This window comes from Papaver somniferum, chromosome 8 (genome assembly GCF_003573695.1).
Source record: "Papaver somniferum cultivar HN1 chromosome 8, ASM357369v1, whole genome shotgun sequence".
NCBI lineage: Eukaryota > Viridiplantae > Streptophyta > Magnoliopsida > Ranunculales > Papaveraceae > Papaver > Papaver somniferum.
This window is the reverse complement of record NC_039365.1, coordinates 24,132,601-24,158,483: the sequence shown is the minus strand read 5'-3', so window position 1 is coordinate 24,158,483 and position 25,883 is coordinate 24,132,601. Positions and strand designations below refer to the sequence as shown.

The following is a 25,883-nucleotide window of genomic DNA, read 5'->3' as shown; positions in this document are numbered from 1 at the left end:
GAATGTTGGGATGGCTTGAAAACAAATTGATTTGACTTGGGCTGGGCTGGCTTAAGCCTACTATTTAGGTTTGATTTTTCCTAACTAATCCCAATTGCACTATAAAAATGTACATTTTTCCGGACAGCCAGCTCAAGTCTCTACATACGTTTGGCTTAAATTTCACGTCTTTTTATTGACATTTCGTAAGATGATTATTGAATCAAGGAAGAAAATGGGAAAAAACACATGGGCCTCTCAAGCGCACCAGTATAAACAAACTAAATGGCCCTAAAGCACAAGTGAGGAAACTAGAGACTTCAATCTCTCACCTTTAAAATTTTCTTAGACATCAATTTCTATAAGCAGCATGCAATAAGGTTGTTTGCTGATCATATCATATATACTCCCTCCGTTCTTTTTTAATAGGCCAGTTTCTATAAATAAAAATTTCAAAAAATAGGCGAGTTTCCTAATTGGGAAAGTCAAATGTTATTTTAATTTTTTGGGACCACTTTTCTCTTAACTTCTTTTGATGACAAGTGTCATGTGGACCACTTCACTTTACTTCTTTTGCTAACAAGTGTCATGGGGACCATTTCACTTCACTTCTTTTATTGACAAGTGTCATGAGGACCACTTTCAATGATTAGTTCTCTTAATTTTCTTAAATTTCGCTAAAAACAAAACTGGCCTATTAAAAGAGAACGGAGGGAGTACAAGTTTAAAATTTTCTTATAAAAAAGATTTTTTTTAATCCAAATTTTTACAAATTTTAATGTTTTGGGCTTGATAAAGTTTAATACGTTTCGATGTTTCCCCAAACACCAAAACTTACAACGGAAAATGTGTTATTTGTCCAAATATTTTTAAATCACGGTTCAAATGAACGAGTAAAAAGTAGTTTGGGTGAAATGGCCAAAAAAAAAATAGTAAGGATGCATCCTGTGTAAATCTAAAAATAAGAAAAAATATTTGAAAATGGGCACGATGAAACTGGTTACATCCTACCTATTTTTACATTTTTATCCATTTAAACAGTATCAAAATCTAACTGTCCATTTTACCCAGGAATTGTTGGTTTTGATCTTTTTAACCAATTTTGTGAACTTACAAATCCTTTTCTTCCATCAGTTTGTTCTGGCAAGTTAAATTACACAACAAAAACAGAAGATGAATGACCACTAAGAGACACTATAATATTTGCAAGTCTGCACGATCTATAGTTGACAAACATCCCAACGCGTACAAGAATGCGTCCATGTTCAATTTCAATCATTGATCACCCGAAGATGGTGCGTGCCTCGACTTGTGTTATACATTTAGTGGTACACAACTGAGCATTATTAAGAGAAGAAAACGTAATCAAGTGTTGCACTATATAATTGGGTTCAGAAGCCTCTCTCTTCATCATAATCTCTACAAACAACAACTTGTTAGGTATTCTTTCTTCCTTGCCTTCACCTATCAATCAACATGGCAAGGATCTCAGAATGCCTAGTCCATGCTTTAACATTATTTGTTCTAATCAATGTTGCACTAGCTGAATACGAGCCTTATACACCCAACTACAAGGAAACTCCATACAAGAAACCAGTTGTGGAGGTTACTTTAGAAGCATATCTTCCAAAATACGAAGCTCCAAAATACGTCTACGCGTCTCCATCACCACGGGCTTACATCGCTCCCAAATACGAAGCACCAAAGTACACTCCTAAATACGAAGCACCTAAATACGAAGCACCAAAATACAAAGCACCTAAATACGAAGCACCCAAATACGAAGCACCAAAATACGAAGCACCCAAGTACGAAGCACCAAAGTACACCCCTAAATACGTCTACGCGTCTCCACCACCACTGTCTTACGTCGCTCCCAAGTACGAAGCACCAGTGTACACCCCTAAATACGTCTATGCATCTCCACCACCACCGGCTTACGTCGCTCCCAAGTACGAAGCACCAGTGTACACCCCTAAGTACGTCTACGCTTCTCCACCACCACCGGCTTACGTCGCTCCCAAATACGAAGCACCAGTGTACACCCCTAAGTACGTCTACGCATCTCCACCACCACCGGCTTACGTCGCTCCAAAATACGAAGCACCAGTGTACACCCCTAAGTACGTCTACGCTTCTCCACCACACCGGCTTACGTCGCTCCCAAGTACGAAGCACCAGTGTACACCCCTAAGTACGTCTACGCTTCTCCACCCCACCGGCTCACGTCGCTCCCAAGTACGAAGCACCAGTGTACATCCCCAAGTACGAAGCACCAGTGTACATCCCCAAGTACGTCTACGCATCTCCACCACCACCGGCTTACGCCGCTCCCAAGTACGAAGCACCAGTGTACACCCCTAAGTACGTCTACGCATCTCCACCACCACCGGCTTACGCCGCTCCCAAGTACGAAGCACCAGTGTACACCCCTAAGTACGTCTACGCGTCTCCACCACCACCGGCTTATGCCGCTCCCAAGTACGAAGCACCAAAGTACACCCCTAAGTACGTCTACGCATCTCCACCACCACCGGCTTACGCCGCTCCCAAGTACGTTGCACCAAAGTACACCCCTAAATACGTCTACTCATCTCCACCACCACCGGCTTACGTCGCTCCCAAGTACGAAGCACCAAAGTACACCCCTAAATACGTCTACGCATCTCCACCACCACCAGCTTACGTCGCTCCCATATATGAAGCACCAAAGTACACCCCTAAATACATCTATGCATCTCCACCACCACCAGCTTACGTCGCTCCCAAGTACGAAGCACCAAAGTATACACCTAAATACGTCTACGCATCTCCACCACCACCAGCTTACGTCGTTCCCAAATACGAAGCACCAAAGTATACTCCAAAATATGCCTACCCATCTCCACCACCACCAGCTTATGTCGCTCCATATTACTAAAAATCTTAGTGCTTATCTCAAAGATAGCTCTACTATCCCCTCTAAATATACCATGTTCCTAGCTAACCGCATTCATTCAGTGTTACATCGTTTATAACGTATGTACCTGACATCCCCTCATTCACCAAACTGTTATTTGATTTTTATTGTGAGTTTCAATTATGTTTATTTCTGCAAATCACAGCCGACTGCAATTTTCATAGGTTGTAGATATATGTTCACTAATGGAATTTCATTTCCTTTTTGTTTTGATGTTTCTGCATTATGATGCAATATAAATCCAACACATATGTGGTTGTACTTTGTTGGGGTCTTCAGTGTAATAAATTTGTTTGTTGTGTTTTGAATTATAATACATTTGCATTCTAACATGTCTGATTTCGCATCAAATCTCCAAATAGCTAATTCATCACATATTTTACTTTGGTGTGATTCCATATTCAGTGCGCCATTGATGCAGTCCATCAATGAATACCCATTCTTGGCTAAGATCGTATCGCCTTTCTTGTAGACTTCAGCTGACTAAGATTTTTAAGCCGAAATTGCGCACCTGAGCGCAACCGGTCAATTGATTAGACCGTTGCAAAGTGGAGGCCAACGGAAGTTTCAAAGGAAAAACATGACCATTATTATTACCCGAGTTCGTTTTCTTTTTGTGCATATTGTTTGACTTTAACATGTTTAGGGTGACAGATCGTACACGATGAGACCGTGTGATAATAGTCATTTAGCATATAAGCTAGTACTCTTAATATTAATAGTCATTTAGCATATAAGCTTTTACATTACATGATTCATTACTAAAACTCACACTGTGCATGATCAAAACAATTTTTTCACACTGTTTACTCTTAATCTTTTAGATGTATTATCAAAACAATTTATTTCACCCAGAAATGGTGATAAATCAATAATCTGGGACCTGACTTGGTAGTTGGACAACCGTTTATTTTTTTTGGCATGATCTTTTTTCTTTTCTCTCTCTTAATGCCTTATTTTGAGCTGAAATACTTCATCGACTAAATTATGTTCTATCAATCAGCCAAGTTATGTTATGTGCATGATCTTTTATATGTGGTCGGGCAATTTATCACTTCATCTTGGAAGGTAACATATTTTTTTTGCAGATACCATAATACTATTTGGAAAATCTATGTTTATGACAATCTAATACTTGAATTTGTGTGTTGGAATCGAATTGTGTAGTGTTGTTAGATCGATTCTCATTATTGTTGGTTTATATATTCTTCTGTGGGGTAAGAATAAAGAAGCAAATGCTCGTGTGACCAAATAAAATGAAGACGCCAAAGCTCACAACGAGGAAGATCAAGCAACATCGTGTTCGTGTATCAAAAATAGATTGCGACTAAGGGCAGACCTCACATATTGTTGTGTTTTTATCCAAACTGGAAAAAAAAAGAACTTCTTTGCAACTTCGTCAGTTTTCTGTATTTATTCTTTGCAACCACTGTTTATTCTTTCTTTAATCAATTTGCAGGAACACTGTCCAAGCTTTCAGCTGAAGCTACTGGTGGGAGGAAATATGATGTCTACATGGGGATTGATATATGCGGGAGGAATACTTTTGGTGGTGGCCAGTGGAAAATATGTTGTCTTACGAAGTTGTAGGGTCCTGGCGTATGTTTGAAAGATTATTGGAGGGTGTCTGTATGTTTAATAAATTTGACCGGCACCGAAAATCCTAAAAGAACTACTCCCTCCGTTTCAAAAAAACTGTCCGCTTTGACTTTGTCAAAATATTAAGGAGACCATAATAATTTACTTCACTATCCTTACCTATTTTATGTTAATAAAAATGAAAGTATTAAAAAACTACCTGGAATTGTATAAAGAGGATTGTAAATAGGAAATAAAATATGAAAATCAAAAGATATCAAATATATGGAGTATGAACTCTTTAGGAAATTTAATTTTTGGAGCCAAATATAGTGTCTTTTAAAAAGAATGCATGATATATTTATTTCCTTAATTGTACAAATTTCTTTAATATTTTAGATTAGGTCCCGTTAATATGCGTTTATGAACATAAAAAATTAAAGGGTATGATAGAAAGTTCATTGAAAAAATACGTCTATAAACAGAAACTGGACACAATTTTGAAACTGACAGAAATGGAATAGAGGACGGTCTTTTTGAAACAGATAGAGTAAGCCGGAAAGTGGTGCGATCATGCTCTATAAATATCCTACAATGCTGACATTTGAAGTTGGGAATACAAATAATAAGTAACTATGTCGGCATATTAGTGTCCGCGTGCTCGACAAATAAAAATCAACACCGGAAGAACATGAGAAAACAACTTAAAGTTCTGGACAATTTATAACACTTATCGGTAATGTTTTGTTCACAATCATACCATGGAGGCGGTGTAGACAATCTATCGGCATGCTCGATACCTAAACTTCAATGCCGGAAATAGTGTGTCGTCATGGCTAAACAATTTTTTTTTCCAAATTTGGAGGGAAGGAGGATTGAATGAATGAGTGAACCATATATGTTAGTTTTGATCATTACTCCAGCTCTCTTACTTCCAGATTTCTTCTCTTTTAAGTACATAGACTGGCATCAACCGGAGACACTTGAGATAATAATATGGCTGCCACGTTTGTCCAGGATCACAACAATTCTCTGGTAAGATGGATTATGGTCAGTGTTGTTGGATTTTTATTGATTGTGCTACATCTAACTCTTAGAGCTTATGGTTATGTGTGCAGCACCAGTACCAGGAGTGTCCTTGCTCATCAACCTCAGGTTGCCACAGTTTCTAAACAACTTTGAATCTTTTAATGATAAATGATGTTAATTAGTTTCGGTCCATTAATTTTTTACTATATTATTAATTTTCTACCGATTTTGATTTTTACCCTCTTATTCAACTTCACCATCAACCGCCATGATCAAGCACCATCGATCAATGGCATTAGTTCTTATACCCTTGTTTCATCTTTGATCACAATGAAAGCAACCATCAAGTCCCTCTCCAATTGTTTTCGTCATCAACAGCCCATGAGACACGGATATAGGCTCAGAAGAAGACTTTACATATTAGGAAATAATATAGGAGAGTCTATATTTAGGAGATATTTTGAGAGTTACATTAGGTATGTCTTGAGAATCAAGTCTTGTGATTGTATAAATAGCTTGAATATTAATCAGAAAGCAACACCAAGATTATTATCAATGTAGTCTTTTATGCTTCCAAGGTGAGAGGGAGAGAGGAGAGGAAGAGAAATCAGAGAGTTTGCAAGTCATAAAAAGAAGAACCGAAGAAGAAGAAGAAATAATAATAATAATAATAATCAGCCGTGTTTTGGTAAAGAATATGCAAGCCCTAAAAATAGGGAGAAAAGAATCTTTGTTCGATTTTTGTTAGTTGTTAGGGTTCGGAGGTAACAAAAGATGTCTGAAAATATTGGGTGGTTATTGTGACAAGTTTGAAGCCGAGAAGCCAGGTGAAGAAGTAGAAACTTGAAGTCGTTTGTATTCATGATGAAAATAGAGTTTAGGTCATATTATTAATGCCGAGAAAACATGGTAGACGAGATACTGCTGCTTATCAACAAACACAAAGCTCCGTCTACTAAAACAAAACGAAGAAACCCTAGATACAAACTCCCAAAGAAGAATAAGAAAGATGTCAGGATTCACACAAGATTGAGAACCAGTTGTGATTTGCAAGAAGGCACCAACATCCGCTGCTAAGAAAGGTGAGAAAGCTGTTAACGCTGCCAGACGTGTTGGTGCAGATATTGAAACTGTTAAGAAATCTACTGCGGGATCAAATAAAGCTGTCTCCAGCGGAACTTCATCGAGCACGAGTTAAACAGGGAGAAACTGATTTCCAGATGAAGGAAGATGATATCATGAAAGCAAGGTTACTACTGTACGTGACTTGTGTTTCCCGCAAGGCCAAATCCAGGCTTCGCAAGTTACCACAGGGTCTAATGAAAAGAAACCGCAGCCCAGATGGTTTGGGTTAGAGGTCAAAGTCCGTGGAGTTTCGGGTCCAAGTTGGAACCCTAAAAAGAAAGAGAAAAGGTTTAGAGTTCGATTTACAAGCTGAAAAGAAAGAAGAAAAGAAAGTTTGGTTACTAGTTGATGGAGTTGTTGTGAAGAAACTTGAAGTTGCAGCAGTCACTGCGAAAAGAACTTGACGGTTGCTGCCATATTAAGGACAGAACTCGAGCATATGGATAATGGAGTTGTATCTGTGTTGGCGACATTGATTGATAGAACAAGCTGAGAAGCAGAAGAGATAAAGGAATTCTCGGTGAATGATGGACAGAATTGACAGAAAAGAATATGGAGCTGCAGATGATTTATATTGCAGCGATGGTGAAGCATGGGACGCGCTGTGAAAAGCTGCCTTGAGTTAAAAAGTTGGCTGCATTTTATTCGAGTTAGATACAGAGACAGAAGTATCACGAGTCTGCTAGTGTGGTTCAAATGGTCGTTGTAGACAGAGAAAGAGAAGAGAGAACTAGGAATAAGTGAAGAAACATGTTACAGCTAGCCATGGTTGTTTTTCGTTTGGATGATTTTCGTGATGAATGGCTAGGGAAGGAAAAGTTGATTGTTAGCAGAGAAGAATGGAGGAGCCTGTATCGGTTGGAAGCGACGAAACGTTGAGATGTGAACGGAGTTAGAGACCGAGAAAGAAGGAGAAGAGCTTGGTCGAGTTTGCTTGATTTCCAGAGATGGTTTAGGAATTTGTGTGTCTGTTTCCTAATTCGGTTAAAAAGTGAAGAGAAGGTGTTTGTTTAAATGCCTACAAACAGTGTGACAATTATGTCACAGCGTTGCAAATCTGTTGCGAAATCTGATAGCGTGGAAAATTTGTAACAGCAAATAACAAGAAGCAATAGTTACAGCTTGTGGCAGAAGCGTGACGAGAAGAAAGATTGTGAGAGAATCTTGAAAACCAAAGAAGTGTAACAGTTTTCGCAACAAAAGCGTGACTGGAACAAAGAAGAATAGAAGAAGAAACAACAAAAATGTTGTGAAGAAGAACAAAAAAAAAAAAAAGTCACCAAGATGTGATGAGAGAAAGAACAACAATAGTAGGTTAAAATCCTATGAGTTGTAGAGAATAACAAAAATGGGTTAAATTCTAAGGAGTACAGAAGTATTCTACCCAAGAAATCGAAGAGGACCGTAATGTCCTTAAACTTCCGAAAATGACCGAAATGTCCCTAAACTACGAAGAGGACCGCAATGTCCTTAAACTTCCGAAGAGGACCGAAATGTCCCTAAACTACGAAGGGGACGAAACGTCCTTAAACTACGAAGGGGACCGTAATGTCCCCAAACTACGAAGGGGACCGTAATGTCCTTAAACTTCTATTGGGACCGTAATGTCCTTAAACTTCCAAAGAGGACCGAAATGTCCCTAAACTACGAAGGGGACGAAACGTCCTTAAACTACGAAGGGGACCGAAATGTCCAAAAACTATGATGAGGACCGAAGTTGGAAGATTCTTTTTAAGTGTTAGCAAAAGCTAAGTTTAAATTTCTTTTGTCCAAGATGGGCATTCGTGATCTACATGCTCCATCTTGAGGGAGGGTAATAGGAAATAATATAGGAGAGTCTATATTTAGGAGATATTTTGAGAGTTACATTAGGTATGTCTTGAGAATCAAGTTTTGTGATTGTATAAATAGCTTGAATATTAATGAGAAAGCAACATCAAGATAATTATTAATGTAGTCTTTTATGCTTCCGCGTTTATGCTCTCCTTTCTCTTGATCGATCCTTAACATTACAGTTGACTGGTGCCGACACTATTTGAGCAGTCAAGTCGGCATGATCTTCATGATGAAGGCCATGTTGTTTCTGAGAAGACTATGATGATTCTGGATTTCTGGGTTATTTGTAAATTTTGACGTTTTTTTTTTATTTTGAGCTCATAATTTAAGATTAGAGCTGGTTCAAACGGCTACGTGTCTATTATGAGTACTTAGCATTAGCTTTTGAACCTTGCTATGTAATTTCAAAACGATAAGTCTAGATTCACCGTGATTTTTTCGCGGTAATATCACCGCGTGACACAGAAATGGAGGGGCCCACCGTAAATCAAAATCCCACCCCCTATATATTTCCTAGTGGGTCCCAGAGGTTTCTATTTGTCGGTGATATCACCGTGAAAAAATCACGGTGTGTCTAGCACAACCGATCTCAAAACCCCTGATTTCATATAAATCATTACCATACCTATTTATTAATTTAACTAATTATAATTAACTATTAAGTATGACTAATGAGGGGAAAATTAAGAATTAGATAAATTATATGGATAGGGGTTCCCCTAGTTTACCTATTTTATTTTTTTATCGTATCCCCCGATTAAAACAACAATTCTCCAATTGTGCGTTCTTTTTTAAGGATGAAAATAAAGATTAATGGACAAAAAAACAAATAAGAGTGGTGATAATTACTATGATAAATAATAAAAAGTAGAACTAAAAAGGGGATAATTTATGTTATCTCCCCTGACAATATCACTAATTTGAGTTACCTCCCCTACATAGATTAAATTAGTGAAACCTCATTTTACTACGTATTTCGTCCAAGACAAGTTAGCTGAGTCACCATCTTTACAATGCGGACCAAAATATACACGTGGAGCTTCCCTACCGCAAATATCCTCATCTTCTAAATCTCTGTCTTCTTCTTTCGAGTTTTCAATCACCAATTTAAATCCTTCCTGCACTCTAAAACCTCTAAAATCCCATCTATCCAACACACAAATTAAACAAATTAAACGTGAGTAAGCTTTCTGTTGAATGTTATGTCGTCATCCAATTTCACCTGAATTCCTATAAATTCGAACACAAACTCCGTCTTCGTCTCAACTTCAAACCCAGATCTAACCCCTCAAATTGATACCCTTGATGCAAAATTAAAACTCAGATAAAACCCAATATTTATTGTAACCACGGATATCAACAAAACTCAACCAAATTTTCAAATCGATTCACTCGATTTCAGAAATAGCAAACTAAAAACCAAATTAGAACCCCAAATTGAAAGGTTACTGAAAACCATCAAAAAAAAATACTGCTTTCAATCAAATATATACATACCTAACTTTAAAGTGAAATAATCAGTACAAAAAAAAGGTAACCCTAAATCAAGTTAGAGGTTCTTCTTTACACCAGTATTTTGATTTTCCATAAAATACATCATGTGATGATTGATGCATGCTTTGAGACAAATTGTCTGTTTATATACTTGGAATATACCTTTGGAATACATTATGCTGCAGGTCTAATGGCATTGGCGGTCATCAGACTCATACCGCTCCCGCTCCTTTGGATTTTCTGTGATGATTTCCTTGAGACTCATACTATCTGTTTATAAGTGTCGTAATGGTGTAGGCAGCGAAGAAGATGACGATGGCGTTCTTATATCTTTAGACTGTCAAATTAGAGAATCAAACATATCTCATTTACAAGATGAGGGTATTTTTGGTAAAAAAAATCCGCGCATATATTTTGGTCCACATGTACAAAGCAGGTGACTCAGCTAACTTGTCTTTGACGGAATATGTAACGAAAGGAGGTTTAATCTGAGGTAACTCAAATTTGCGATATTGTCAGGGGAGATAAAGCAAATTACCTCGTTAGAAAGTAAAATTACTTTAGAAATGGTGGCAAATAGGAAGAGTGTGATGAGGTGAAACCTTAATTTTGCAAACTCAAGTCTACAATGTGGGAGAAAATAATCCCATCACACTATTTCTCTTAATTTGATATATATAATATTACAAAACTATGTTTTTAAATATATATATATCCCAAGAACTTCCGGTTGTAAAGAACAAAGATGGTTGATTTATCTTTCAAAACCCCTGCGCAAGTGCACCACAACCTGATGCGGACGTAACCATAATGGGGACGAAGCAGTAAGCGAACATGGCTACTATTTGTGTTTCATAAGAACGAACAACATAGTATTTTTCCCAATAGATGTTGGCAAACTTGCAAAAGTTTCTTCAATTCTTTTGGGATCCAGATGTTGGAAAAGGTGATCAAGATTATGCTCGTTAAATCCAAAGTGTGACTTTATAACCCCTTCGACAGCAGCTATTATATGGTCACTCATTGTTTGTGCAGGAGGCTTCATTTTATTTTCCCGAGGAAGTATATTTATAATTTTCTCTATATTAAAACACCCATTTCTTTCTACCAATTTCTTCGATTCTTGTGGTTTGGTTGCGTATACTGGAAAATTAAAAGCGTCCACTTTAGCTTCCTCCACCATTCCCTGCAACAACAAAAAAGTCATCTCATTGATTAAAAGTAATCAGTAAATAATAATAATAATCTGACAACTTGCAATGTGCAACTCAAGAGATTTTTGCCTTAGGACCAATGGATTCAATCGACCTACGGCTTACGCCACTACGCAATCGCTATGGATTCCTTCTGGATCCATAAATTAGTATGGCACGTAGGGAAACTAACCCTAGAGCCAAAACAAAACTAGTCGCACCAGTCTTACGTGCTGGAAGATGTATATATAAAATTGTTTCCACGCTAAACTTTAAAGGAAAGAACAGAGAGGAATGTTTTATGTTCAGTGGAGGATCGAGAAACAAATATAGGATATTATTCCATTTGTAGTGTGGTGATGGTTGTCTACCAGTAGGACTAGTCCAACTAAATGGATTTGGGTAAGGGTCTAGGTCCGGCTTTAGCCTATCAAAAAAAACAAAAATATCTAGTATGACCGAATCAATTAAGGGGCAGTCTTTTTTTTTCCTTTCGACATAAACTTATTATCTCATCAACAAAAATGGTTCAGACGATAAAAACTCGACAAAATTAGTCGAAACCGAGGATGGTTTCAAGTTTAAACATAAAATACCAAGAACATTGGTTTCGCCGAAAAGTTCAAATAATCAGACGAAACAATACATGGTTTCGGATACTAAGCATAAATCCAACAATGTTGTCTTCATCGAGAAATACTCTACAAAAATAATTGAAGCCACACCTTGTTTCTACAAAAACTAATCGCATCGTCAGTGTCATTGGTTTCGTCGACAAATACACTACAAGAACAATTAAAACTAAAACTTATCTCAACAAAAATAATTGTGTCACCAAAATCATTCATTTTGTCGACAAATACTCGAAAAAATGATTGAAACCAAACATTGTTTCAACAATAACTAACCATATCTCCAACAAAACAATGGGTTGACATTAATTGATTTATCAAAATTAGTAGAAACCAAACCTAGTTTCAACGTAAACTTACAATATCACGAACAAACATAACGAAGAATATCATGAATAAACAAAAAAGAATGTTTATCATAAAAAGAATAATAGGAAGAAGAAACATTATTTTTCAAAACCACTAACAATTGAGATATTAATACAAAAAAAATCAGAAAAATAGTTATGAAACCAAAATTAAGAATCAAACAACTTGAAATTTCAAAACCTTTTGAATTCGGAGATCCACATGCTTGTTTCAAATCTGCAAAACAATGTCCAACCCTAAAAATTTATCTCATATTCGAAGAATTTGATGCTTGTTACTTGAGACAAAAATTTAAAATCAGGTTTTTGTTGAATACTCACCTAGGATTCTTATCCCTAAAGTTTTAAACCGATCACATTAAACAAAATTATACCAGTTTCATTGTCCTTCCTAACGACCTAATATCATAATTGTTTTATATGTGAGTGAGACTAAGATAATACCGAAGTTTACTAGTTGTAATTTTGGAAAATAAAAAATTCTAGTTTACACATATGAAATTTATACGGACGTCGTATTATGATCGAATTTCTTAAGTAATAAATACGGTCAGTTTAATTTTTTTTATACCATTTTATTATTGGTAAACATTTTATTTCACATTATTGGTAAATAGTTTATTTCACTCGTTACCTAAATGTTGTAGTCTGACACTACTAAGAGCATCTCCAGCGGGAGTTTCTCAAATTCCTATATTATAGATCACATAGGATTTTTCAACTTTTTATAAAATAAACTTCTCCAACGGAGATGTGAAGGAGGGTGTGAGGATGACATAGTGAGTTAATTAGTTATTACCACATCCTCTAGTCCATCCTATAGTTTCAGAGGTTCTTCTGGAGGATGTGATAAATCCTAGTCACATATCTCGACTAATTAAAATAAAGTTAAACCAACAGAAATAAAAAATAACGTAAAGGAAATATGTCAACCAATTAGATAAATCTAAATGGATTACAAAACATCTATTATCGGAGATTTTTCAAATTCCTTAAGTTATAGGAAATTTTTGAGCTTATATTCTATAAGAATGTCTACCTGCACCACCCACGTAGGATACACACCACAATTTATTGGAAATGATCCAAGTATATTATTTATATTCTTTAAATTCATGACATTTATGATAAAAGAAAAAGTGGAATCAAAATACATTATTCTATAGACTTTTTAAAACTCGTTCTCGACAATATAATGGTACTAGCTACACTTAGCATCCACCGTCATACGCCAAACAAATAAATAACGGAAAAGTGGTTATTAAGTGGTTAAGTGCGTGAGTATATAAGCAGTTCCAAAAAGTTGTTCATAGGACATAATAAAACTTAATTTAATTGAAAGGAACCTGATTGTCTTATTGATAGAAAATATACTTCTCTACTGTTCTTGGTCTATCATGGTCACATATTAATTGGTGTTGCATGTCACTAATTATGGCCAGGCGCGTCCAGCCGGCCTAGTGTAGTTTATGATTCATTTCGGACAATTTCACATATGACGTTTCAGATGAGGCCGAAAAAGGGAATATCAAATATAAACTCTCATAATTATTACGTCCGGCCGGCCTAGCATTGTTTAGATTTCATAACCAGATGCCATTGTTAATGGTTGATTCGTTTTCTCTGTTTGTTTGTTTGTTTTATTCTGACTAGATGCTTCATGTCATTTGCCGTCGTTTTACTTATCAAAAGATTAAATCCTGTTTTTGCTCGATTAAATGCAGTGCAAGTCCAGCAAACCTTAAAGAACACATAAGAAACCTTAAAGTTAGTGCAACTACAACTCAGGTCTTTCATTTATTTTACAGTATATAATGTTGTGCGACTTGTGCCGAAAGGCGGCTAAACGGCTGGAACCATACTCTTAATAGTCAGAGACGATATACCAATAGAAGTTGCAAATAGATTCTCCATCTATATCTATTTCGCAACAGCATCGACCTTTTTAAGATGTAGAACAACATGACTCAAAGTTCAAACCAGGGCCATCTACATTACAGCATATACTTTGTTACACACAAGTGTTTATTCTTGTTATATTATAATTACGGAAAATGGGTCATTTGTCCAAATATTTTTAAATCATGGTTCAAATGGACGAGTAAAAATTAGTATGGATGAAATGGACAAAAAAAGATTAGCAAGGATAAAACTGGATTCATCCTTGCTTAAACTTAAAAAATAGTTAGGATGAAACTGGATGCATCCTTTGTAAATTAAAAAATAAGAAAAAGTATTTGAAAATTGGCAGGATGAAACTGTTTACATTCTGTCTATTTTTACATTTTTGTCCATTTAAACAGTATCAAAATCTAAGTGTCCTTTTCATCCAGGAATTATTGGTTTTGGTCTTTTTAACCAATTTTGTGTTATAATTACACGCACGATACAAAGGCACCCAAATCCGCATATCAATATCTAATTTTCAGTTCATCCCAATTTCTTTTAGCTCTTGATTGGAATCTTTAATAATCAGTATCTTCATCCTCTTCTTCATCTTCATAATCTTCAATTGTATACTGATCTTCACTGACATCCAGACAATCTTTTACTTGCATAACTTCTTTCTTCTAATAATACCGTTCTTTAACCAGTCAACAACTTCAATCATACTCGACCGCTTCTCCGGTTTAGCCGTGCAACGAAGAGCAATCTCAACTGCATTCTTCAGCTCTTCTTTATTAAATTTACCCTTCAATCTTGGATCAACAATGTCATCGTAATTTGCTTTTTCAACATAAGGAGTAACCCATTGAATGATATCGCGCTTTATCCCGCCGGGGAGTTTCTCAAGAGGCTTTTTACCACTAATGATCTCAAGAAGTAGAATTCCGAAACTATAAACATCACAACTTTCCGATACTTTTCCCCACATTGCATATTCCGGAGCTAAGTATCCCAACGTACCTTTTACTCTGGTTGAAACCAAAATCAGCAACTTTTGCTTGAAATTTTGCATCAAGCAGCACATTACTTGCCTTGATATCCCTGTGTATTATGTGCGGGTTGGCCTCATGATGCAAATACCTACAAAATGAAATTGGTGGTTTCTTTTAGTGTTAGTCTTTAAAATAGGATCAGCATGCAGGTGTAACTGAGTACTTACACTAATCCCTCTGCGGATCCGAGCACGATGTTCATTCTTCTAGGCCAATCCAATAACACATCAGCGGCAAGATGGCCGTGCAAATGAGTGATTAAGCTATGATTTGGCATGAAATTGTAAACTATAAGCCTTTCGTCGCCTCCAACATAAAATCCTCTTAAACCCAACAGATTCTTGTGTCTAACGCTTCCAAGTATTTCTACTTCAACTGCAAATTCCATTTCTGCTTTCATTGTCACGGCCTTTAGCCGTTTCACCGCAATCTGTTAACCGTTTCATAATCATCTATCAATAATTGAAAATCTACCAAACTTTAAACACACAATTTGCTTAAAGAAATTTAGTCAATGATTACCTCGTCACCTTTACTTGTTCTACCCCAATAAACACTTCCGAAACCTCCCTCGCCGATTTTATGATCTTCGTGAAAATTGTTTGTAGCTTGTAATAGCTCCTTTAGAGAGTAAACCTCCCATGGATGCTCTTTTGTGTTGTTGCTCACCTTGATTACGGAGGGTTGTTCTTTATCCTCGTCGACAGGACTGCAATAACAAAAGCATCCCCACTTCATAATGTTTCCTTGGATATTAAGATTACTAAGCTTTCATTACATGAAACCACAAGTAAGCTATTTATGAGGAATTAGCTAGAGAACAACTGGTACAAGCAAGGTGTCATTTTTCAAGAGTTTTTTTTCGTTGTTTTCGGATATTTCGAAGCCGGATTATAGACAAAGAAGAATCTAATTAAGAAGAATACAATTTAATGAAGAAGGACAAAGTCTCAAGGAAAATGATTATTGTTAATTACGGCCAGCTTTAGAGACTGTCAATGCATGCATGGATATGGTCAGAAAGGTGCATATGTATGACGAATTAGGATTTTAAATTAAGCAATTAGTTGCATTTGACGGTATTTGAGTGTTTGTTCCCTAGCTTGTATGCAAAATGGCAAAACATTTTTTGTTGTTTTGTTTTTATAGTTTGTTTTTTCCTTCGAAAATCTGTTTTTTGAAGTATGGTGGGAATTTTCTTTTGATTCCTTTTTTACCGCTTGACCGATTTAAATTACAAGAAGAACCTCTATGATAAGGTGACAAGACTGACAATATTTTAGTCCGCACCTGCCCTGGCCCAATGCGGACAATACCTTGCATTGGGGTGGGCCACATGTTGCCAGAGGCTTCCAAAGCCCATAATTCTTTTTTTTTTTCTTTTTTCGTTTTTCTTTTGGGCGACGCATGGGGGAGAAAAAAAATTGACAAGAAAATGGCAAATTTCATTAAAACAGTAAATGTCACCAACGTAGTGACATCTAAAGAGGCAGTAAGCAAAGAAAAACAGCTAACTGTTGTTACTGCTAACAACAGCTTCCCAATTACAAATAAGAGTACTAAGAGAAAAACCATCAAACAAATTGATAGAAGAAGTCCAATTAAACATAGTGCATTTAACGGAAATAGTTAGTTGATCCCAGATCCTTCTTCTCTCTCCATACAATCTCCCATTTTTCTCATTCCAAATTGTCCACCATATAGCAAATGAAAGCATATCCCGGACCTTCCTAAACCTAACGCTACTCATTCTTTCAAATTTGGCAACGTCTATTTGTAGTTCTATATTTTACAAAAAACAAAATCAATAATGGGGAAGTTATCGAACCATTGTTTAAAGATTTTAAGTTTCCTAGCAAGCTTTGTAACAATGTTTTGAATTCCCTGAAGCCAGGAGAGTTGGAGAGAGCTCTTAATGGTGGGATGCTGGATAATCTGGAAAAAACGATGTGATTGAGTATTTCAGGAAAAAACTTTACATACTTTCACTACTTCTTCTATAATTCAGTATCAGTTACTGAGTTTCAATCATTCTGTGCATGATAGACTAGATGATATATCTCCCTCAGTTTTCTCAGTTACATCTCATGATAAGCATGCACTTGATAATCCGCAAAATAGTAATTCGGTAGATATGACTGCATTTAGAATTCATGTTGTTGCATCTTTTGACATAGATACTAGTGAGTGTGGTACGGTAATTGCTTTATACAATGCTACAGGTGAATGTACAGGGTTCAAAGGAACCTATGCAACTCGAATAACTGATGCTGAGGCTGGAGAATGCTTGGCAATGCTGGAAGGATTAACATGGGCCAAAGCTATGGATCTAGATAAAGTACACCTCCTTGCAGATGTTGAAGTGGTTGTCAACTCCATCAAGAATAACTCATCACTTTTTAGATGGGAGAATAGGGAAACTCTTAAGAGACATAAAACTTCTCTTTGAGTCTTTTACTTCTGTTAATGTCAGTTATGTCAGTCGAAATTTTAATCAGTTAGAAGACTCAGTTTCATAGAAGATTAGGAAGGATAATTTATCCATTAAAGAGTTCAGTATTGACATTAGACATACTGAAACTATGCTAAATAACTTTGTTGATACTGGTTAAGTTATTTTCAATAAAATTCTTTAGTTATCAAAAAAAATAATCTTTGTAACAATGTACATAGTACATGGTTAGTCGTTCCATCAACTAGAATTACATCTTTGGGAAAAGATTGTGTTTAGCTCTTATATTGCTGATTTCATTCGCATTGTTTGAAAGAAACCAAAATATAGGCCCATCTCATGTAGGTACTTGTCATCATCATCATGTAATAGTGAAAAGAACAATTTTAAACTAATCACAATAATTCACGTAACGAGATCCAACGGTGGTTTGAGGAGCCATTGTATTATTAGGATAATAGGCATTAGTGTCCCGACTGCACTCTTTCACATGATCTTTTTGGGGAACTATATAGCATTTTCGTTAAAAAATGAATTTTTTTATCGGTAAAGAAGAATTCATAAATCAAAATGGAGAGGATACAAAAGGCTTGTACCACCCTCAGGAAGTTACAAAGACATGAGAGAAAAGGAAAAGAAAGAAGCTATAGAAGTAACAGACTACTTCTAAAGCTAAAGAAAGTCAAATAGGCCATCTTTCCATTACATCATTAAAGTAGGAGATTCTGTTAGAGCACTGCTCGTTCGAAATCGCATGTGTTGCTATCTCAAGCATGTTTGTCAATGTTAGTGATCAAAACTATAAGTCTTGATTTCTAGCTTATTTATAGATGTCTCAGACTAGGACATAGTTTGTGTAGTTGAGCTTAGACTTCACGGCGCTTATCACTTGAAGATGAAGAACTACTAAGGAGAGCTTGTGGAACTTCATCGACAAAATTTATGTAGAGACTTAAATTCATCTATCACTTGGAAAGTCTATTTCTACTATATCTCCTATATTGAGACATAAGTCGTGTTACGATATAGTTTTCTCTATACACATTTGAGATTTCGAGCTGAGTATATCTCGCTTACATATTTCTCGAAATATGTGTTGGTAAGCTTTCGCTTCGACCAAGTTCATCTTATATCATGAGAAAATTGCCGAGTAACATCTTACATGGTTTGTGTGATACAATCATTTGGTGTAAGACTTGGAATGGTTCGATAATGATTATTTCAATATCTTGAAAATTGCTTTGATGCTAATGGTGTGTGAAAACGGCTACTGTCATTATAGAAGAATGTTTCAATGATTGAAATAAATAGTTTAGAATCTTGTAACCATCTTTGGATATAAGCATAATGTGTTCGCACATTAGTGTATAAGTCCAAAACCGGGAGCCTAAAGCATGCATACTTGTGTGTATACAAAAAGGTTGTAGGAGACTGGGTAAGTATGCGTACCCGTACGCATACTGGCGGAAGTTCACGTCCGTAAATTTCTGCTGAGTTTGAAAACCAAAACCAAACTCATCCGGTTACCTAAAGTACGCGTACCCGTACGCATACTGGCGGAAATTTCACGTCCGTAAATTTCTACTGAGTTTGAAAACTAAAACAAACTCAAATCCGGTTACTTAAGTACGCATACTCGTACGCATACTTAAGTGGTTACTTTCTAAAATCGTTCGTACATGAACCTAAAACATTTATCAATGAGGAATACAATCTTTGCAAACCGTGGCTATAATGTTCATGTATTGATTCGAGTGAATAAACCGATTTTGCTTCAACTATGTTCTTGTATAAATCCATGAGAATATATAAATTGAACAACTCTTTAACTAGTTTCATTTGAGTCATTTGAACTAGTTATGGTTAAGATGAATAAGGTTGATATGAGAGTAATCATATGGCTAACCTAGGTTAACTATTTGTGAACCAACATGGTGTACACGTTTGGGTATGGTTACATACACCTAAATGAGGGTACATTTCATTTGTGTGTAACAAGCTAAGCTCGATCTAACGGTTGAAAGATATTAGCTTGGTTGAATCAGGTTTTTCATCTAACGGTGAATATTGAATGCTTTGTTACCAAGGTAACTTGGATTGCAAACCCTGATTTAAAAATTATATAAAGGATAACTCTAGCAACTGGGAAACCTATACCCAACACCTCCTGTGTGCTACTAGTTGCATAACTAGAGTTGATTCTCCTTTAACCTTAGGTTTCTTCTAGAGACCCTGTAGGTTAACGACTTGAAGACTTCATTGGGATTATGAAGCCAAACCCAACTATTCTCTTTGTAGTTGTGTGATCTGATCTCGTTGTTTCTATCGTGATTGAGTGCGATTATAAAATTGTATTGAGATTGTATCTACAATACCCAAGATAGAAAAGTAATCACAAACACCTTTGTCTCATCGTTTGTGATTCCACAATAACTTGTTTCGCTAGTCGATTAAGTTTATTGTGAGGTGATTAATAATACTAGGCTGTTCTTCGGGAATATAAGAATGGTTTATCAATTGGTTCCTGTTCACCTTGATTTATCAAAAGACGGAACAAAAATTCTTGGGCGTTTCTGTGGGAGACAGATTTATTCAATCCTATAGACTTTTCTGTGTGAGACAGATTTGTCTATCAAGTCTTCGACTTTGAGTCGTAGAAACTCTTGGTTGTGGGTGAGATCAGCTAAGGGAATCAAGTGCGTAATATCCTGCTGGGATCAGAGACGTAAGGAGCGCAACTTTACCTTGAATCAGTGTGAGATTGATTAGGGTTCAACTGCAGTCCAGTCCGAAGTTAATTGGTAGTAGGATAGTGTCTGTAGCGGCTTAATACAGTGTGGTGTTCAATCTGGACTAGGTCCCGGGGTTTCTCTGCATTTGCGGTTTACTCGTTAAAAAAATTCTGGTGCCTGTGTTATTTCTTTTCCGCATTATATTTTGTTATATAATTGAAATATCACAGGTTGTGCGTTAAGATCAATCAATTAGAATATCCAACCTTTGGTTTTTGATTTACATTGATTGACACTTGGAAATTGGTCTTTGGTACCGTTAAAGTAATTCCTCTTATATTCAATCGAGCTCGCAGATTTCTATTTGCTGATTGCGGATTGAATTAAGAGTTTGAGATATTAAAGTCTTTGATATAATTAATTCTATATTGAGTCTGACTGTCTAGTTGATTCTCTAGAAAGTGTATTGGAGCAAGTCCTCTCATATTGGCAAACGAATTGTTGGGTGTGGTTGTTAGACCCCCGCATTTTCAGATTCAAAATATTTGAAGACCAGACACTATGTAAAAAGAGCATACTTCATCTTTAGTTGAACTGCAATCACAGAACTTGCCTTATTTTTCAAACTCTAGCGTTCCTTTCATTCCATATGCTCCAGACTATTACTACAGAGATCATGTGCCAAATCTGCATTTGTTGATTAGTCGGAAGATGAGTTCTCCAAGACAAGATCATTTTGAAAATATCATCAGGCATAAAAAAATTCCATTTCATCTTTTCTTTGAAATAAGATCAAATTTTCTCTCCAAACTTGCAATGTATGAAGATATGTGTAATTGTTTTATGTTGGCTGCAAAAAGAACAAGTTTGTGTAACTTCAATACCTCTTCGTATAAGCGTATCTCTGGTATGTAAGCTTTTATGAGCTATAGTCCATAAGAAGAAAGAAATTTTTGGAGGAAGTTTCTTACCTTAGATGTACTTGAAAATGTGCAGCTAACTAGTGCATCATAAGTAGATTTAACAGAGAACACCCCCTTATTGCTAATGGACCAAACAATAATATCATCTTCATTACTATTGAGAAAAAACTGACATAAGTCTCTTTGAATATTTAGTCTTATTGGAATTGAAAAATTCCAATACTCATCAACATCACCAAACACTTCAGACACGGTTTGATGCTTTGCTCTAGAAACAACAAAGAGATTTGGATATTTAGAATGAAAAGGTTCCTTAGTTAGCCAATTTTCCATCCAAAACCTGATACCACTACCAGAATTAACTTTGAATCTTATGTGACTTCTAAAAAATGAATTGTGCATCATAATACCCATCCAAAGATACCTACCATAAGTAATAGTTCAAGTTTTGGAAAACCAGTTTAAATCTTCAATGCCATATTTTCATAAATAATACCTCTCCATAAAGTTGTTTTCTCTGTATAAAATCTCCACTGCCACTTAGATAAAAGTGTTTTATTCATCTTTCTCAAACTTTTAACACGCAAACCACCAAATTTTCTCCTCTTACTGACAGCAGGCTATTTGACTAAATACAATTTATGTTTTCCTTTATCATTCCAAAGGAAATCTCTCATAAGTTTTTAAAGTTTCTTTGCAACTGATGCAGGCATAACAAATAGGGATATATAGTACACATGAAGACTTGCAAGGACACTATTTATAAGGGTGATTTTAACTGCTCTATTAAGAATAGATTTCTGCCATCCTCCAAGATATTTTTTACAATTATCAAATACTTTATCCCACTTTGCTACTCCACCACTCTTATCACCAAGAGGAAGTCCCCGATATGTAGTTGGAAAAGAACCTATGTAGCGTACCAGAATTGAATAAAACTGTAGAAGATCACCGGAAAACCCAATACCAAAAATCTCATTTTTTGCAAAATTTATCTCGAGTCCTGTCAACTGCTCAAAAGAAAGAAGAAGTAATAAGTGTTTAATCTGTTCAATGTCAGCATCAATAAATATTAAAGTGTCATTTGCAAACTAATGAGAGTACCACCTTCTGCAACCTTAATATCTGAAATCAAACCATGTTGTTGAGCTTTTTTAATCATAAAAGAGAGATCTTCACCCACCAAAAGAAATAGAAAGGGAGAGATATGGTCTCCCTCTAATCCCTTTTTTTACTTGAACTAGCCAGCATAAGAGCCATTTATTAAGATTGAAAATCTAACATACTCCACACAACACTTCACCCAGCTCCTCCAATTATCTCCAAAGCCTTTAAAAGATAAAATTTCATCAAGAAACTACCAATTGACATGGTCAAAAGCCTTCTCATAATCCACCTTCACAAGCAAACCTGATTTTCCACATCTTATTCTTGAATCAATGATTTCATTGGCAACAAGAACTCCATCCAAGATCTGTCTCTTCTTTATGCAAGAAGTCTGATGAGAGGAAATGATATCTGGTAGAAGAGTTTTGTATCTGCAGCTAAGATTTTTAGAGATAATTTTGTATACTCCATGAACAAGACTTATTGGTCTTAAGTCTTTTATCTCCTCAATGGAGTCTTTCTTAGGAATGAGAGCTATAACGGGGTTTTTAAGCCTCCAATCCGAAAAATTCTTTTACTGCAATTCCTTGGTAACCAACATCAAATTATTCTTAATAATGTCCAAACAAGAACATAAAAGCTTATAGGAAAACCATCTGGCCCTGGTGCCTTTAATTGACCCAATCTCTTCATTGCAGCCAAACATTCTTCTTCGGAAATTTCACTCTCAATCCAAGACTTAACTTCTTCAGTATTTCTGTTGAAATTCACATATTCCATAGAGACGATTCTTGCAGATTGAAGATGAAAGGTGCCTTGGAAAAACTTCATAATACCATCTTTAATCTGTTCACTATCATAAATCATAACACCATTTACTTTAGTTGCACCAATAAAGCTTTTTCTTCTTCTTTATGTTGCTAGCCTGTGAAAATACATGGTGTTGTCATCATGTTTATGCATGTGTGTGACTCTTGCTATGGATATCCATTTTTCTTCTTTAAGAATAAATAATTTGTAGAATTCTTGTCTAGATTGTAACCTTGTATCCATTGCTCTTCAGTCAAACCATGTGAATGTCTTTGAAAAAGCGGGGTTCTAACAACCACACCCAATATTTAGTTTAGGAAATTTGTATGGAATAACTCCAACATATTTCCAAGAGAATCAACTGGACAGTCAGACTCAATCAAGGAAAATACATCCAAGAGTTATATCTCGAATTCTCAAATCAATCTGCAATTGAACAGATAGAAATTTGTGAGCCGGATTAATATGAGAAATAACTTGGATGGTACCAATAAACCAATATCTAAGCGTCAATCAATTTCAATCAACAACCAAAGGTTGGACTCACCAATTGATTGAACTACGAAAAAACTGTGATATTTCAATTATATAGAAAATATAATGCGGAAAAGAAATAACACAGACACCAGAAATTTTGTTAATGAGGAAACCGCAAATGCACAAAAACCTCGGGACCTAGTCCATATTTGAACACCATATTGTATTAATCCGCTACAGACTCTAGCCTACTACAAGTTAACTTTGGACTAGAATGTAGTTGAGACCTAATCAATCTCAGAGTGATTAAGGTATAGTCGCGTTCCTTACGCCTCTGAATATTAGAAGGACTCTACGCACTTGATTTCCTTAGCTGATCTCACCCACAACTAAGAGTTGCTACGACCCAAAGTCGAAGACTTGAAAATAAAATATGTCTAACAAAGAAAAGTCTATTGAATAGATAAATCCGTCTCCCACAGAAATACCTACGAGTTTGTGTTCCATCTTTTGATAAATCAAGGTGAACAAAAACCAATTGATACACCGTACTTATATTCCCAAAGAACAGCCTAGCAATATCAATCACCTCACAATGATGTTAAGCGTATGGTAGCGGAACAAGATATTGTGGAATCACAAACAATGAGACGAAGATGTTTGTGACCACTTTTTATCTTACCTATTGGAGATTGAATCTCGAGCAAATCTTAGAGAATATAGTACTCAATACAATATAACAAAGTAAGAAAATAACACGCAACTATAGTGAAAATAGTTGGGTCTGGCTTCATAATCCCGATGAAGTCTTTAAATCGTCAACCTATAATGGTTTTAAAAAAACCTAGGTTAAAGTGGAATCGACTACACTCGCAACTAGTATCACATAGGAGGTGTGGGGATTAGGTTTCCCAGTTGCTAGAGTTCTACCTTATATAGACTTCGAATCAGGGTTTGCAATCAATCCTACCTTGGTAACAAAGCATTCAATATTCATTGTTAGATGAAACCTGATTAGATTCAATCTAATATCTTTCAACCATTAGATTGAACGTAACTTGTTATACACAAATGAAATGTGCCTTCATTTAGATATGGGTAACCGTACCTGAACGTGTACACTTGGTTGGCTCAACAATAGTTAACCGAAGTTAGCCATATGAACACTTTCATATCAACCTTTTTCATCGTTATCACAACTAGTTCAAGACTCAAATGAAACTAGTTATAGAGTTGTTCAATTGTTTATATTCTCTTAGAAGTATAGAAGACACAATTGAAGGAAAATCGATTTTGATTCACTCGAATCAATTCATGAACATTATAGCCATGGTTTGAAAAAGATTGCATTAATTATTATATAAATGTATTTGTTCATGAACAAACCGATTTTAGAACTTAACCCACTCAAGTATGCAAACAGGTACGCATACTTTGATTCCAGGACTTGGTGTGTCCGCCAGTATGCGAACGGGTACGCCTACTATCATTCACGACCGAACTCATTTGAATTAGTATGCAAACGGGTACGCATACTAAGTTCTCGGACTTGAACTGTTAAGCCAGTACGCATACGGGTATGCAAACTAAGTTCCCGGACTTCAACTGTTAAACCAGTACGCATAAGGGTATGCATACTATGGTTCCCGAACTTGGAGTAACTTGCAACAGTTAGCATACAAGTACGCATACTATGTTATATACAATCAATGGTCAATTGTTCTAAACTCCATCTTAATCATTGAAACATTCTTAGAAGACGGGAATAGCTGTGTCACACAAACTATTAGCTTCAAATCAATTTTCAAGTGATCAATAGATCAATACGAAACATTCCGAGTCTACATCAAATGACTGTCTCACACAAATCATGTAAGATGTTACCATACGATTTTCACATGATCATGTTTTGACTTTCGTCAAGAATAAAATACGAACTTGGCTAAAGAGAAATCTTACCAACACATATTTCGAGAAATATGTAAGCGATTTAAACTCAGCTCGAAATATCAAATGTGTATAAAGTGAAGTCTATATAGCTATACGAATTTTATCTCAGTAGGAGATAGAATAGAAATAGACTTCTGAGTGATAAATGAGTTCAAGTCTCTACATACCTTTTGTTGATGAAGTTCCACAAGCTCCCCTTAGTAGTTCTTCGTCTTCAATCGATAAACGTCCCGAAGTCCAAAGCTCAAATACACATTTTATCCTAGTCCGAGACATAGCTATAAGTAGACTAGAAATTAA

General features: G+C 36.0%; 1 pseudogene; it reads right to left on the bottom strand.

Annotated features, from left to right (window-relative positions):
- Positions 1-14,499: 14,499 nt before the first annotated feature.
- On the bottom strand, positions 14,500-16,013 carry LOC113302327 (annotated as a pseudogene).
- Positions 16,014-25,883: the final 9,870 nt, after the last annotated feature.